The sequence below is a fragment of the Paroedura picta genome, chromosome 6 (genome assembly GCF_049243985.1).
Source record: "Paroedura picta isolate Pp20150507F chromosome 6, Ppicta_v3.0, whole genome shotgun sequence".
Lineage (NCBI taxonomy): Eukaryota > Metazoa > Chordata > Lepidosauria > Squamata > Gekkonidae > Paroedura > Paroedura picta.
In genome coordinates, this window is record NC_135374.1 from 23,352,673 (window position 1) to 23,369,635 (window position 16,963).

The 16,963-nt window shown below is 44.5% G+C and overlaps 1 long non-coding RNA gene across 1 annotated transcript; it reads left to right on the forward strand.

Annotated features, from left to right (window-relative positions):
- Positions 1 to 9,117: 9,117 nt before the first annotated feature.
- On the forward strand, positions 9,118 to 16,722 carry LOC143840635 (uncharacterized). The gene is made up of 3 exons (XR_013232270.1): positions 9,118 to 9,200; positions 16,445 to 16,532; positions 16,651 to 16,722. It is a non-coding gene; the product is annotated as an uncharacterized LOC143840635 (long non-coding RNA).
- The last annotated feature ends 241 nt before the right edge of the window (positions 16,723 to 16,963 follow it).

Here is a 16,963-nt window from a genome sequence, read left to right on the forward strand (position 1 = left end):
CTGTGAAGGAAGGGCAGGATAAAAATGTGATAGACAGAAATGTGCCTTTTGCGGGCTAGGGCAGGAGTAGTCAACCTGTGGTCCTCCAGATGTTCATGGACTACAATTCCCATGAGCATTTGCTGGCAGGGGCTCATGGGAATTGTAGGACATCTGGAGGACCACAGGTTGACTACCCCTGGGCTTGAAGGACCATTCCCTCCCAGCCTGCAGCAAATCCTGTTCCTTTGTGCTCTCACCTGCAAAGGTGAGGCAGGTGGTGACCAGAGACACCTGTGGCAGTGGCAGTGTCTTACAGAGAAAATGAGGAGTTGTGGGTCCACTATTTTTTAGGGACAACTTGCCCACCACTCATGATTTGACTGAGGAACCCTGGGTAACCTTACAAGAGACCCCGCAGACAGGCTTAGAAAACCAGCTACAGATTTCTTTCCAGGACAGAAGGGTGTGGACACGATCCTAAGAATCATGCATGGTGTTCTCAGTAGTGGCTATAAGCAACAGAGCTGGAAACATGGCCTGCTGGGGGATGTAGCAGATTGGGGTGGGGGGAGGAATCAGAATGTTTAGCTCAGGAGTCCTCAGCCTTCTTAAGCCTAGGGGCACATTATTTCTGACATAGGTTAGTGGGCCTGATTACAGAATGGCTTCTGCAGGACAAAACATCAGAGTGAGGTCATGTATAATTAATAGTGACTCTTGCACATTTCAGACAGAAGCTGTGTTTAACAGAATATCTTTTTAAATGAACAGATTGTATACAAATATTTTTCTTCTGTATGCACCGTTTGCATCCATCCCTGCAGTGAACTCTGTTGCGCGGCTGTTATGTCAAAGCAGCCAGTCAGATCTCCAATAGCCAATCAGAAGCCCTATTGGACCCAAGCCCTGTCTGACCCTACTCACCTTCTCAAAACACTCAGCAAGTGCTGAAAGATTGCTGGTGGGTACCGCGGGTACCACGGGCGCTACATTGATCTAGCTCTTTGACCAATGTACATGAAACAGCACATTGACATAAAGCAATGAATGAAAGCAATCTCCCTCTGGTTTGGACTGCTGCAAAACTGGTGTTAAGCATCCATAAAAGAGTGAATTGCTGAAGGCTTTCATGGCTGGAGTCAACTGGTTGTTGTGGGTTTTCTGGGCTGCATGGCCACGGTCCGGTTGTTTTAGTTCCTGATGTTTTCCTAGTAACTGGCTGGCACCTTCAGAGATGAAAATGCCAGCCACAGTTATCGGCAAAATGTCAGGGGCTAAAACGACCAGACCGTGGCCACACAGCCCTGAAAACCCACAATAACCAGTCTATAAACAATATTGCTGAAAAATACAATAAGATGCTACAGAATAACCACAATTAGGGCCACAGACCCAGGGATGGCCTTTGCCAGAAGCTGCTGATGTTTCTGTACCGGCTGCAAGGTCATCCATGTCCTCCACTCTCCCGATAACAATGCAATTTATAACCATCTCCACATGGTGGGATTTCTAAATAGGATGCTTCCCCCACAACAAAATGAAAAGCAGGGAAGAGAGAGCAACGTTCCTGCATTCAGATGAATGAAATATTATCTCTTACAGGCAAAAGCCAATGAAGTTGTATAAATTATATCCTGTACAAATATTTCATTCAGCTTCCTGAAATACACAGCCACTCAGAGAGAGACTGCCGAATGTCTTCATAAATTACTCTTATTTAGGGCCCAATAGGTATTTTAGCATCCACTTACAAAGGCGTAACTGAGGCTACATTTCAGAAGCTTTTGTGGCAGCATAAAATCCCCATTCTGGCCCAGTTATAAGGGCAGTGAAATTTGTAGCTTCATTTTTTTTTAGGAGCAAGAATGTAAATTAAGGCATATTTAGGACACATGCCTGGCTGCCAGATGCTCTCCATGATGTGTTGCATAGAAATTTCAGTGGAAAAAAATCATGACGGGTCCAGTGAGTAAAGTACTAAAAATTAACTTGCATTTGTGGGAATAGAAGGCAGTGAGGGAAAAATTTTGACAAATCTATTGCTATAGCTTCATCAATCTATAGCTCCTCTGCTTTCACACAGAAGTTTTGTTCTGGTTTGATGACCTAATAGAACGTTGCCCACTAATCATCCACTTTTCTATTTCCCTCCTGTTTTGCTGCAATTGATCCCAAACCTGGCTTGCTATGATCAAAGGGCTTGAGGATGCCACAAGGATGAGAACGTGTGCAACTTTGCAGGCCTCCCTTTCCTCCTTTCACCTCTGACACCAAGATAGACACTTCCCACCACAATATGTAACCTCCTCTCTCTCCTCAGCACTTCTCCTCCTCTTTCCCTTCTTCTTGGGGATACCACATGCACATCCCCGGATCGGCCATCCGTCTACACCTCCAAATACGCTGACCAGTTGCCTGGAGGCAGTGACAGTTTGGCTCAAATAGAACCAGCTGAGATGGAGGAACTCTGGCTGGGTTGGTGAGCCCCAGATGCGTTGCTACAACTATCAGCTCTTGATGGGGTCCAGTTGACAGCTTTGACCACTATCAAGCGCTTGGGAGTGATCCTGGACTCCACATTATCTATGGAGGCCCAGGACACAAACACTGCCAGGCATTCTACTACCTATCCCAGGTACTACAGCTAGCACCTTATTTGTCAGGGCCTGTTTATCCATGTAGCATATGTAGAATGTGTTATGGGTGCTGCACTTCCAGGGGCTAGCACCCCTCCTTTTCTCTCTTTAAGAACACTCTTTTAAAGGGCTAGAGCATGTACAGCTACTATTCATACTGTTACAACATTCAATAACCTCAGAGCAATGTGCTAATTGTTGTCAGCAACCTGTAGCTCCAAAACCTTAGAAGCTCTTATTGGCTGACTGGCACCATGTAGGTACAGTTCTATGAGCATCATCAGAGTTATTTGTGGTCTAAAACAGCGTTGTATTTTAGAATGTAAAAGATTTCATCATAGTTATAATGAGATGTCACTCTGTGTCCATAGAGGATAACAGCCAATGGTGATAAGCTCAAGTTTTGTTTGATGCTAGTGTTTATCTGAACAGTTCTGGACAGTTTGATGTCCCTTATCCCCTCTGTCCACCTTTGTATAGGAATCAATAACCGATAAAGGAGATTCTCATGAAGTGGGTCAGAGTCTTGTGAGTTGTGGTGTTTTAGAATTCGCGGCTACTCCCTGACTTTGGTGGTCCGGTACAGGCAATACAGACATTGTATTGCTTTTAGAAAGTATGGCTGATTCTGTATTGTTTTGAGGACATAGAGGACAGGGCCTCCATGGGGCACATAGGGTTTGAAAGGACTAGCACATGGAGGGTGCTGATGACAGAAGAGGGGAGGGTTCCCTGCATTTTAAACTCAAAGGGCAGGTCCCCAGGTGGTTAAAATGTGCAAACCTCTGCAGCAGCTAGATAATGTACAGAAGCTAGTAGACCACCAAGGTTTTCAGGGTATGAACTTTTGAGAGTCAGCACTCCTTTCATCCCTTTGACTCTTGAAAGCTTATGCCCTGGAAATGTTGCTGGTCTCTGTAGTAAGGATGGGCATGAACCAGCTCACAAATTAAAGTTCGTGATGAATTTGGGCCGGTTTGTGGACTGCAAACTGAAGTTTGTGACAGATCAAGCGGCATAAACTCCATGAACTCTCAAGCAATTCATGGTGGATTGTGAGTAGACATATTTCCAGATGGTCTCCACTCAATCAAAATGTTTACCAAATTTCAAAGCAACGGGGGGAGGGATTCTCAAGCCTCTTTGTTTTATGTGTGTAGCTAGCATTCTATTCCGTAGGTTCCATTCTATACATTTTTGAACCTGCATCTGACATTTCCCCCCAAAGCCATCTTCTTAGGGAGGCATAACATAGATGCCCTGTCCACTCTGTACATAATTCGGAGAGCATAATTACGGAGGAAGCCATAATTTGGTGGCTCCCCTCTGAATTTGATGTATCTAGGTTGTACAGAATTTGATGTATCTATATACTCTTGAACTATTGTTTCCCCAGAAACCACTTTCCTGAGGTCACCTTCTTTCGGGGGCCATAACTCAGACTCCAGAAATCCAATCCTCACTGAACTTGGAGGGCAGATAGAGGAGACGGCTAAAACTTTGTGGCAGTTCGTGGCTCATGAGCTGAGCATGCCATGAACCATGAACCGAAATGAATCCCATTTTCCTGGTTTGTCCCCATCCTTACTCTGTGGTGCTACTGGACTCAAATATATTGTAGACAGGCTATAGTCCCAATAGTGTTTCCTCTACTTCATACTTTCCACAGTTCAATCACCTGTTCTAAGCTCATGTCGCTAGTCTTTCTTAGCCTTTCTTTTATGTCTTTAACCACCGACTGATGCACAGCAGGTGACGAGATTTCCAAATACAGAGGTGAAATGAAAAGAAGACATTTTATCTGACATATTTCTGTGCCACAGGCTGTTGTTGAAGGAACAGGCAGGAGGAGGGGAGAACAACTCTGGGGAGAATATCTTAAAAAGAAGAACAAAATTGAAGCATAAATCATAAAAGGTTATACATATATACAAAAACAATTTTATAACCAAAGTGGCTCATGAACTGAAATGAGCCACAGTTTCCTGATTCATGCCCATCCTGACCCCGTTGCCGTATCTTATAACCTTTACAGTGTGGGGGAGACTTGAGTTTTTCATTCATTCATTGGTTTCTTTCACAGTAATGAATTTTGCAGCGATAGCAATTATAACGGGAGTGGCTTATTGCTTGTATAGATTCCCTGTAAATGTAGTCTGAATTATGCTAGTGCTGAGGGAACTGCGTGACCAATTCTCGTCGAGAGAAGAGCCGAGTCCCAGATATTATTTATTGGTTATTGGGTTTGTATTGACTGATGTTGCTGGTTGCCTTGCACACAGGAAAGGTGTGATACAAACTCCTCAAAGACATTAATGATGTCTCCTGTGCCTTTACCTGCTGCCCTGGGTGCAAGGTTGAGGCACCGGGTCATGCGATTACTTCATAGTCTAATCCCGCGACTTTGGTGGGTGTGTATTATATGGAAGGCCAATGAAATAATTTCTTTACACAGTGATTAAAATGTGGAATTTGCTGCTGTAGTGGCCACAGGCATAGACAGTGTTCAAAGAAGGCTAGATAGAATCACAGAGGATAAGTCTATCAGAGGCTACTAGCCACTAAACTGTACAGTCTGGAGGCAACATCAGGGAATAGCGTCTTTGTTTTCAAGCCAAATCAGATGGAATTTTCAGAAATTGCAACTTTAACCTAAAGGATTCTCCTTACATAATTTCAGGCAGATAGAAGAAAGGGGCCATTTTTTAAGACAAGAAGGGGTTACCTAATGGGTAGGAGGACTCAAGAAAGGCAGGTCGAGTGGGGAGGTGATGGGCATCAGGTCGAATCAAGGTTGGCATCACGGGCTTACCGTATAGTGTTGGCAGCAATCGCTTTGAGTGTTTGTGTGCTCAGATAACCTGACAATGTGAGTTCCTTAAATATGAGCAACATGCAAGAAATCATGTTGGGTCTTCTCCCCCCGCCCTCCGCCCCCCCCCAGGTGTCTTCAGCTTTTCTTAGCATCGTGGTCTTTTCCAGTGACTCTTGTCTTCTCAAAATGTGACAGCCTCAGTTTAGTCATTTTAGCTTGTATGGAAAGGTCAGGTTTGATTTGATCTAGACTCCACTAATGGGACAGCAGGAACCAACAACAGAATTTCTCTCTGTTACAAGGTACAAGAGCTTCTTCCAGGAGGGAAAAAAGTTATTATTCTTATGACCTTCTGATGTCTATTCCACCCTTTCCCCCCCCTCAAATGGGCCAATTTACATCCTCTGACACCTTCTGTATAAGACGAAGCAGCTGTGAAGTATGGTTTTAGTATTTACTTTGCTGTGACTACACCTTAAGAAGGTGTCAGGCTGATCTGGGTTCCTAAAGGCATGGCAAGTGCTAAAGTTCCCCCACCCACGCTACACACAATTTTTTTTATTTTGCAGCAACTGACCTTTGTGAGGGGGAGATATTGTACACTCAGAGGCCCCTGTTGGTTTGACACCCCTTTTCTTTTTAGATACACCTCACCCTCCCACACAAAATGGATGCATTAGTAAGTTTCCTCAAGGTGTCTCGTCCCCCCACAGCGCAGCTCTGGCATTTGGTTGAATGTGAACGACACCAGATGCAAATATAATCTCCTATGAAACCCGCTGACAGTACTTGACCTTCCATTTGATTACCTGCTGACCTTGCACGATACTTCATGACTGATCAGCCACCACAGTACTTGGTGTTTTCCTAACGGAAACAAGTCAAGCAGTCTCTCCAGCACGATATTAATGCCCTGGACATTTCTCTCTCCTCCAGAAGAAGAAGTAGTGGTAACCTTCCTCTCTGTGCTGTGTTCTCATTCTCAAACCATTGTTGTTAGCTCCATTGCAAAAAGAAGAGCTGGTTTTTATACCCCATTTTTCACTAGCTGAAGAGTCTCAAAGCAGATTACAATTGCCTTCCTCTCCCCACAACAGACAGCCTGTGAGTCGGGTGAGGCTGAGTGAGAGGAACTATGACTGGCCCATGGTCACTCAGCTGCCTGCATGTGGAGGAGGGGAGGGGGGGAATCAAACCTGATTCTCCAGATCAGAGGCTGCCTCTTTTAGCCACTACACCAAGCTACAACCAGTAAGTGTAGAACAAAATCGGCTGCATATCAGGAAAAAACTTTCCATAGTCAAAGTAGTTCAGCAGTGGAATGGGCTGCCTAAGGAGGTGGTGAGCTGCCCCTCACTGGCAGTCTTCAAGCAGCGGCTGGACAGATACTTATCCTGGGTGTAGTCTGCATGGGGCATTTTACCCACTCCCAGCTCGAATAAATCCCTCCCATCTACAACGAATTCAATTTCCACTTTGATTTTGGCTGCTTTAGATTTTCCCTCTGCAACATGCATGATTGATCCAGAGTGACCCTACCTTTCCCTCATGATATCCAGAAGTGGATATAAGCCTCAATATTTGAAAAATTGCCATCAGGAAGTGTGCAAATTTCTGCTTTTTGCGAATTAACTTCCTTCTCCGTGCCTTGTAACAAAGCAGTCTTCCCTGATTGGCCAGGGTGTCAGTTCAAAGACTTCCTGGTTCCCAGTTGCAAGGCTTGTCTTAAAGTGACTGCGCTTCAAAAGCTCTGACTTCTCTCAGCAGAGATTTGCCTTTTGGATTTATTTTCCCCTCCTCTGCTGTCTCCAATCCTCCTCCCCCCCCCCCACCTCATTCAAGAAAAGAAAGAGACTCCTGCTGCACTTGGCTCCCCTCCCCACTCTGAGCTTCCCCAATCAAGTGCAGAACACTTTATGTTTCAATTGGGGGCGGGGATAGAGGAAGACCTGAGTTCAAATTGATCTGAATTCAGCAGGATCCACAATGGAAAAAACAAAGTAAGTGAAGAATCAGCATAGGATGCTTTAGGCTGATCCTGCATTAAGCAGTGAGTTGGACTAGATGGCCTGTATGACCCCTTCCAACTCTATGATTCTATTCTACATAAAATCCGGTTGCTGTTGTCCACAGGTGACCTCACTTCTCAGCGATGGCGCACAGATCGCTGCGTACATCTTTCTAATAAATACATTTCAAATTATTGTTTTCCCATGAGGAATCTACACTTTGCAGTTTCCTGCCTTGTGTCTTGGCAGATCAAAGACAGAGAGACATCTGCGACTGAAGAATCTTTGCAAATGGGAAAGAACTGGTGAATTGCACTTTCCCCCCCAGATCTCTGCTTCAAGCTTTCTATTATTAGAACGGAAGCCTGTCATCTCAAGCGAGCAGCCATTTTGCTATTTATACTCAGAGCTGCCAAGATGTCACCATTGCATCTGATAGGCTGTAGGAAGTTTAAGGGTCTCCTTTATTGCTAATCGAGATGCAACTTCAGCATCTGATGGTGCTGAACTTAATTATCTGTTGCAACGGCAGGCAGGGAAGCTTTTCCTCCCCACTGTGAGCCAGTCTCCTGAGAGAGGTTCGTGGTCCCTCTTTCCTGGAATATCCTAATTTGAATGTATTCTCTTTGATCAAGGCAGAGCAGAGCAAAAGAGAGGAAAGGATGGGCAGGGGAGAAGTGCATTATGAAAGTGATGGGGGTAAACAGATTCAGAGTGCTTGATGGATGGACTTGAACCAGAGAGACCTTGGTTTGAATCCCTGCTCTTTCAGGCAGTTCTCTCTCTCTCTCAGCCTAACTTACCTTGCAGAAAAAAAGAGAGCACGATCTACGCTGTCCTGAGCTCCATGGAGGAAAGATTGAGTTAAAAGGTGATTTTCTGACTGATAGATTGATCTGGTTTAGGCCTCCCATCTGACTGATAGAGGATCTTCAGGATTTTTCCTTTAATCTGCTCCTGGGGCTTAAAAAATTTTTTTTTAAATGCTGGGGTTTATTTTTTATGTATTTATTTATTTATTTATAATTTGATTTCTATAACTGGCTCACGGTGGTTTACAGCATATAGATAAAAACATAATTACATAAAAATCTTGCAACAATAAAATCCCCAAATGTTACCCCAATAAAATAAAACACAAATGAACAACAAAATACAATAGAACCAGAGAACAAGGTGGCGGTACAACTAAAGGATCTCGCCAGGCTCTAATGCAGCTGATTCAGAGGGCTGGAATGGCTAGGGATATGGATACAGCAGGGTAGTTCTATAGGGTCCAATACCTAAGAACCGGGGGGGTTCTTGGGTTTGAAGCTGTGACTTCCTGCATGCAAAGCGAACACTCTGCTCCAGAACCACAGTCCCTCCCCGAGAGATTGTTCTCATAAGGCTGCTCTGGGATGCTCCTTGCTGCCCTGAGGTCTACTTTGCCGAGCTACGGCTGATTAGCTGTGCCTGCGGCATAGCCGGTTTCCATCTGCAAGTGTCATTCAAGCCTCTGTCCCTTCCACACTTTCCCCTCCCCAGCTTTCCCTATTTTCTCATTAAACAATATAGTTAACCTCTTAATCACTCTATAGGTGCAAGGAAGGCCCCTGGGGAAGAAGATATATTAAAACCTGCTGCCTGCTTTGCTGGAACCGGTGCCAGTTATTGACGATATGTCGGAGGATAATTTTTAATGCATGCAGCTCTGCAATAGCTCTGATCCGTCCCCAGTGCACAGGGTTGGCATCAGCGTGCCGCCAAGAACATAAGGTAATTGCTGCTCATTTATAAATATTAGGCCCAAATCTCTTCCCCGCCGTGCTGGGCCTTGCTCTGTTCCACCAAGCCTCGTGCCAATTGAATCTGGTAGGAAAATCCACAAAATAAATCAGCCGTAATTGCTCAGAATCTTTTTGCCTAGGAAGGTTGTCCGTAATGACCTAGAAGGGAGACGAGAATATCATCTGTCTGCCTGTGCCGCCTGAGATGGGCTATAAAGGCAATCCTCGGGAGACTCATTCTCCATCTAATTAGAGGCTTCTAATGTAATTCCATATTCTGATTTCTTTTGCAGTTAGCCGCTGATATAGCTGATTGCATCAGGCCGCTCCTCCTCAGCCTGGGGAACAGGAGAAAAATGTCAAATAAAGTCATATAGCATGTATTTTGCATGTGCATTTGTCATCGTATATTATTCGGCCGTGTTGAAAGCCTGAGATGATATTATCCTCTTGCTGGTTCAATCAAGGCTGTGAGATAGGATGCAGTCCTGTGCTCCATCCCTCCCTTGGTCCCTTTGCTCCCCTTCGTTCCCTGCTTGATTCTGCACTGCTTATTCTGTTGTGCCGTCAGATCAGCCCTCCTCCCAAACACTGTCAGATTGGCATGGATTCAAGATGGTGCAACAAATGAGCGTGGAAGAAGAAGAGAAGCGAGCTGGTTTTTCGTACCCCGCTTTTTATTACTGGAAGGAGTCTCAAAGTCACTTACAACCATCTCCTCTCCTCACAATGGACACCCTGTGAGGTAGGTGAGGCTGAGAGAGTGCTGAGAACTGTGACTGGTCCAAGGTTGCCCAGCTTGTGGAGGAGGAGTGGGGAATCAAACCCGGCTCTCCAGAATAGAGACTAGTGCTCTTAACCACTAGACCATGCTGAAAAGAAAGCTGGACTCAGATCAAAGGGCATATGAGCAAACCAGAGTTAAGTGAACTTTCTTCCCAGTCCAGCAAATGAGACTCACTCATGGAAGCAAGATTCCAAATCCAGATTCCCGTGCTTGATCACAATCCTTTCATGTGGTGGCTGCGGGGAGTGCCGTCTTCATAGCTGAATTATGGCAATCCTGTAGGGTTTTCAAGGCAAGAGATGTTCAGAGGTGGTTGGCCATTGCCTACATCTGGGTCATGACCTTGGGGTTCCTTGGAGGTCCCCCATCCCAATACTGGAAGGGGCTGACCCTACTTAGATATTGATGCATAAGTGGATGTGAAGTACTCCATGCATTCCCCATCTATGCTAATAGATATATATTTCCAATCAATGGACTTGGAGTGTAATCCTGTTACAGATTCCCTGAGTAGAGGGGTTTTCATCTACTGCCTCTGTTGACAGGTGCTCTGATTAGGCTGGAACAGATTCTGTTACTCTTTAAAACAAAATTCGAGTCTAGTGGCCCCTTTAAGACCAAAATTCTGGGTATAAGTTTGCAGGCACATGAAAGCTTTTACCCAGAATTAAACTCTGTTGGTCTTAAAAGTGCCACTGGATTCACACTTTGTTCTGTTGCTTCAGACCAATAGGACTACTCGCTGGATCTGTTGGTCTTTAAGGTACCACTGGATTCCTGTTTATTTCTGCTTAGGATGACTGGGAAATGTAAGGGGGCATACCCCGTGCTTCACACCCCACATGGCTGGCCATCATTTTTCCTCTAATGGGAATCCTGTGTCTTTCCCAACTATACAACAGGCAAAGAGTCTCTCTCCATGGGTTCAGGAGTTTTTCACATCAAATACATCCTGAGGAGCTCCCCCTCACTGGCAGTCTTCAAGCAAAGGTTGGATACACACTTTTCTTGGATGCTTTAGGATGCTTAGGGCTGATCCTGCGTTGAGCAGGGGGTTGGACTAGATGGCCTGTATGGCCCCTTCCAACTCTATGATTCTATTGTTTTCAACTTGGAGGTGCCAAGGAGACCTTCTTGGGGATTTGTTGTTGCTCCTTGTGGGTGCCTGTTGTGGGGAGAGGAAAAGGAAGGCAACTGTAAGCCGCTTGGAGCCTCCTTTGGGTAGAGAAAAGTGGCATATAAAAAACAACCTTCTTCTCCTTCTTCTTCTATATGGTAATGCATAGACTTTTGGGCTTGGAAACCCCACAGTGGAGATCACAAGGGGAGTTTGTGCCAGTCACTCTCTCCTTCTCCCTCAAATGAATCTTACTGTGTCATTTCTTGAGAGGATAAAATGAGATGACTTATCCTTCTTGTAGGAATAATGTAAAGTGGATTTTAAACAGAGTCACCAGGGCAGCAGAAGAAATGGCCAGTCTAATTTCCTGTGCAGATTTTGATTGAGCATAATCAGATCACCTGAAGAACCATTTGATGGACTATGCATGCTGGCAAATCCCTTGCATGTAGACAGCAGAGTGCTCAAGGCTAAGCACAACGGAAATATGCCCTCTTGTGAGTGCGGGTAAGACAATAACAAACACAATTACACAGGTTTCAAGCAGCAGTACTTCTTAATTCCAGCACAACATCTTTCTTATAGGAAATCCATCACTGAAAGGATAGGCAGAGATGGTGAGCTATTCTGGGCTCAGCTGCCTAAGATGGAGGGAAGGGGCAAACCCCATAGCTGCATCTTGGTCTCAAAAATGGAGCATCTTCTCAGAGAGAGACAAAGTATTGTGAAGAGAGGAAGAAGAGGCCAGGATTTCCTGAGAGCTCTCAATCTGCTCCAAAGGAGACAGTAATAAAAGAGCAGAGAGTAAAGTGGATGTTTAGGGACCTGGCTTCATTCCTCTAAACTAATAGCCCCCTATGAAGGCTGGTACTCAGAGATAGCACAGTTTTCTTTGAACATCATTCCGGTCTCAGACCATCTCACCTGCTCATTACCTGCTTCCCTTTCCTAGAGTAAACCCCACAGAATAACTTATGTCTGAATAGATCCACTGATGGTTCCCTTACTCTATTGTCTAGTTCAGAGCAACAAGCCAGGAGCAAAATGTCCTGTTCGTTTAATAGAGGTTTAATGCAGAGAAATGGGCATACAGGTAAATAACGTCACCTGGTAAGAACACCCCATTAAGCCTCTGTTAAAGAGACAAGACATTTTTTTCCTCCAATCCTATTGAACTAGTCGCAAGTCCTTTTCAAGGTCTACATTAGCTCCAGGGTACCAGGATCTGGATAATCCCAGTCCTGGTTTTATTTATGGCTCTAGGTATGTTGGCTAGGCCTCAGGAGCTTTGCTTTGTTTGGAATCAAGTGATACCTGGAGATTCCTGTGTGAGTGCGGCATCCTACAAAAACTCTCTCTGTCCCAGTTAGTATTGTTGAATTTGCCTGGCAGAAGATCTCCCGATTCTCAGGCAGAGGTCTTTCATGTCACCTACTACCTGAACCCTTTAACTGCTTAAACTGACACCAATTAGGGCTTAATCATGTCATAATCCATCTCTGTCTTCCTCTGGCTTCTAGTCTATTTACAGCATACTAGTAGGTCAGCTTGGCTTCTCTTGGCAAGAAATAAAAGAAGCCTCGCAGCACACAAAGGATGGTACGTCTTATTTTAGCAAGAGCTTTTGCTACCTCTAGTGGTGAGTATATTCCGATATTAGATGCTCAGCTAAAGTCCCTTTCCAGAGAAGCATGTTGAAAGAGACAGGCTGGTGGACTGAGAAGACCTGGGTGGAAATCCATGCTGGACCCTCGCTAGGGATGACAGGTCCCCCCGGGCCACTGGGGAGAGATGGGTGGGTCGGGTAGCCAGATTCAAATTGGGAAGCTCCTGGAGATTTGGGGCTGGAGCCTGGGGAGGACGGGGGCTTCAGGGGAGGATAGTGCTATAGAATCCACCCTTGCAAGCATCCATTTTCTCCAGGGAAACACATCTCTGAAGTCTGGAGATAAGGAGTCAATCTGCCCTACCTCCAAGTCCCACTCGGAGACTGGCTCCCCTAGCCATAGCACACTGGGTAGCCTTGGGTTATCTCTCACCTAAGCTAGTTTACAGGATTGTCATGAAGATAAAGGGCAGAACTCTATGGAGGTAGGGCAGGATAAATATGAGTGTAGCAAGAAAGGTATGGTATAGTGCATGCTAAAAATTCAGGTTGATTTTTAGAAACAACGAGAACAGCACCACTGGCAAAGCAGAGAACCCATTTTGTCCCCTGTGTTCCTTCTAAATCTGGCTGGTTAGATCCTTCCTGGAAACTCATCAGCAGGACGTGAAGGCAATAGGCCTTACTTGTTGCTTGTCCCTGATACCTGGGGCAATTCCGCACATTTTAAAAAATAGCATTACGCCATGGCTCTGAGGAGGGGGTTTCGTTTCTTTTTTTCTTTTGCTTTGCCTGAATAATTTAACATCTATTTGTTGCTCCAGGCAGTTTGCTTCAAAAGAAAAAAAAAACCATCCCCGGGAGAAAGAGGGATGGCCCCTGATATTTAGAGGCATCTTGTCTCTGAACATGGCTCTTGTTTGTTGTTTTTGTTGTTATTGTTGTTGTCATTGTCATTATTAAATTTCTTATCTGCCACTCTCGGCAAGCCAGCTCATGGTGGGTTACAACATAAAAACCCCACAACAATAAAATCCCATTAAAACCAGATTAAAACAATAAAAATAATTACAAAAAACAACCTGGTAGAAAAATCCAGCCTTTCACCATGTGGTACTCCTGTCACTGGGGAGGAGTAGCCCTGTTGAGGACCAAGCTTAAGGTCCGAGGCAGGATTGGGATTCAGAGCCACCAATTGGCTCGTGGCTGACTTCCCTGCAAGAGCCAGTCGATTCCTATCTGGTAGCCGCAGCCTGACTAGTTGGCTCATGGCAGGATCCTCCATGGATCCAATCAGTTCAAACTGCCATGTGGCCAATCATCTGCAGCTGTGGGTAGACCTGTTGTTCCATGTCTGTATATTTTTAGGGGGGTTGTTTGGGGAATTTTTCAGTGATGTCTTGGTGTAGTGGTTAGGAGTGTGGACTTCTAATATGGCATGCCGGGTTCGATTCTGCACTCCCCCACATGCAGCCAGCTGGGTGACCTTGGGCTCGCCACTGCACTGATAAAGCTGTTCTGATTGAGCAGTGATATCAGGGGTCTCTCAGCCCCACCCACCTCACAGCGTGCCTGTTGTGGGGAGAGGAATGGGAAGGTGATAGCAAAAATCCCTCTTCTACACTGATGCCTGTGAGCAAGTCTTACATTTTAAGGAAAGTGGGCTTTTCCTATTTAAAACTATCAAATAATATGACTAATGGCTAAAGTATGATTACAATTAATAGGAATATGATTAATGGCTATTTTTTAAAAAACTAATATTTCTTTCCTTAGGTGACGGTATACATTTTAGGCGTGGTATAGCTGATATGTTGGTTGACAAGCTTTCATGGGATTAGATCATCTGTCACCAAAAGATGGCAGCATTGTTACATACTTGTACAATAAAGATGGCTTGGTCCAAAGTTGATGGTACAAGTACAAGATCTAAATCTGTGGTCCTTGTTTTGTGTATCGCAGTGAGCCACATTCACAGATCCAAACAACCAGAAGTGTCACACAATTCCTATATGCCCTGTGCACCATTATACACTCAAGCAAAATAATCTATAACGCTAATGGAACTCATTTAATTACCAGAGTACCCCTGAGCATATAAAGTTACCTTTCTTTGCTTCCCAGGAGTTTTGTTTTCTGGGTTAGCATTCAATAGTGGTATGCCCCCATTTCACTGCCTTGTTCAGCTGCATGCATCAACCAAGCCTCCTATACTGACCCCTGCATCTCCACTCCCTTGATATCTTGTGTCCATAGCAACAATGAAATGATTCCAATTTCTAAAGAAATGGCTTACTTACCTAGAAGAGGGAGTAGATGCCATGAGGAACTGTGTTCAGAGCAGCCATCCATAGCATGTCAAAATGCCACATGTAGCTCCTGAATGAGAATCAGGAATCTAAACAAATAATTATTGAGTAATCAGCATTATTAAAAAAAAACAGTAGTGAAATTACAGGGTTAAGCCCTCAACGGAGAGCAGCACGCAAATGTAATGTAATAAAATAAATAATAAATAAAGACAAGGAAATACCCTCCATCCCTTATTTATTTTAGCGCACTTACTAGAACAGGAGTTCTAAATCAAAGAAGGGAACTCATTACAATTGCCCCTTGTTGTTTGCTTAAGGTATATCGCTGTCTGGCTGGAATTTCCCCCCTCTCTGGTAAAATAAACACTATCATGTCCCCTCATGCCTCACAGTCTCCTGGGCTCCTGAATCACAGGCCCCCAGACTTCACTATTACTCCTGCTTCTCTACAAACCTGGCCCAGTACTCTCCAGAGGCCCTGTTTGGTGTAGTGGTTAGAAGTGCCAACTTCTAATCTGGTGAGCTGGGTTCGATTCTGTGCTCTCCCATATGCAGCCAGCTGGGTGACCTTGGGCTCGCCACGGCACTTATAAAGCTGTTCTGACCGAGCAGTGATATCAGGGCTCTCTCAGCCTCACTTACCTCACAGGGTGTCTGTTGTGAGGAGCAGAAAGGGAAGGCGGTTGTAAGCTGCTTTGAGATTCCTTCAGGTAGAGAAAAGTGGCATATAAGAACCAACTAGAATCATAGAATACTCTTCTTCTTGTTGTTATTATTATTATTTCATAAACACAGAGTCTTTTCTCAAAAACAATTCTAAGGACAACAAACAGCTCTGACCATCTGAGCAGGAGACATCCAGTTTTCATAATATTTTCCTTGGTTCTCAGATTTGATCCCTCAGTTCTGCTATTATGGCCACTGAGAGGTGCTGCTGCTGCTTCCTCCTGCCGTTTTTTAAAGCCTGACTGCCTGCCATATTTCTACTATGAATGCTGGTTCAAGTGCAAGTGACAGTCCAAAATGCAGTGGGAACAGCTGGAAGCCAAGCAGGAAGTCACAGTGATGATCATAGGAGCAGGTCAGGAGGGGGAATGTCTACGGTTGCCTGTAAACCTTGTGTAAAAAGTCACTCCTTCAAAACCATATTTAAAACATCTTTCAAAGGGACATTCCATCTGGCTAGCAATCCCAATAAACAGAATGCAATAGAATGCAAATCATTAATACCACAACCGCAAGAATAACCTTAGAGTATCACATTGGCAAATTGCTTGGCAGCCCTAACTATAGTGCAGAAGGTGGACTGCAAGTGTTGATGCTCTACGAAATGCTGCTTGCTGCTCCTGCTTTTATACTGCTGATATTTCATCTTCTTTGTTTTTGCTGTTATTTTATAACATTACAGAATGATTTGGAACCACTTGGGATGCGTAATACATGAGAAAACAGCCATTGAGGAAGGGTTACTTCTGAAAATGCGGTGATAAGCCCAGGTACCCATTCTGGCAGATTTATACAGGATTTTGCTGGATAAGACAAATTACAGTTTGATTTTTTGTGAAGCTTGAAATAAATTGTTTATTAAATTGCCATTGTCGATTCTCTTCTCAGCTTGCAAGTTCCTACCGGGAGCAGGGAATCTCCTTCTCCTTTTGCCTGCTGGCAGATGATGATGTGACATCATGGCAGTGCCGTTCCTCTTTTCCTTGGTCCCCATCTCTCATCAGGCTGTGTCTGATGACCCTGATTTTTATTTAGAAGGAGACGTTTTAGAAGAAGACGCAGTACTCTCCGTTACTGCTCTGTCTTTACTTCAAAAGTTCTGTTTTTTTAATCCATTGCTCAATCTGCTGCAAATTATGGTATGTCGTGTTCTATACTTCTTTTTTGTTTGCATTGTGTTCTAATTCTTGGGGCCTTTTCG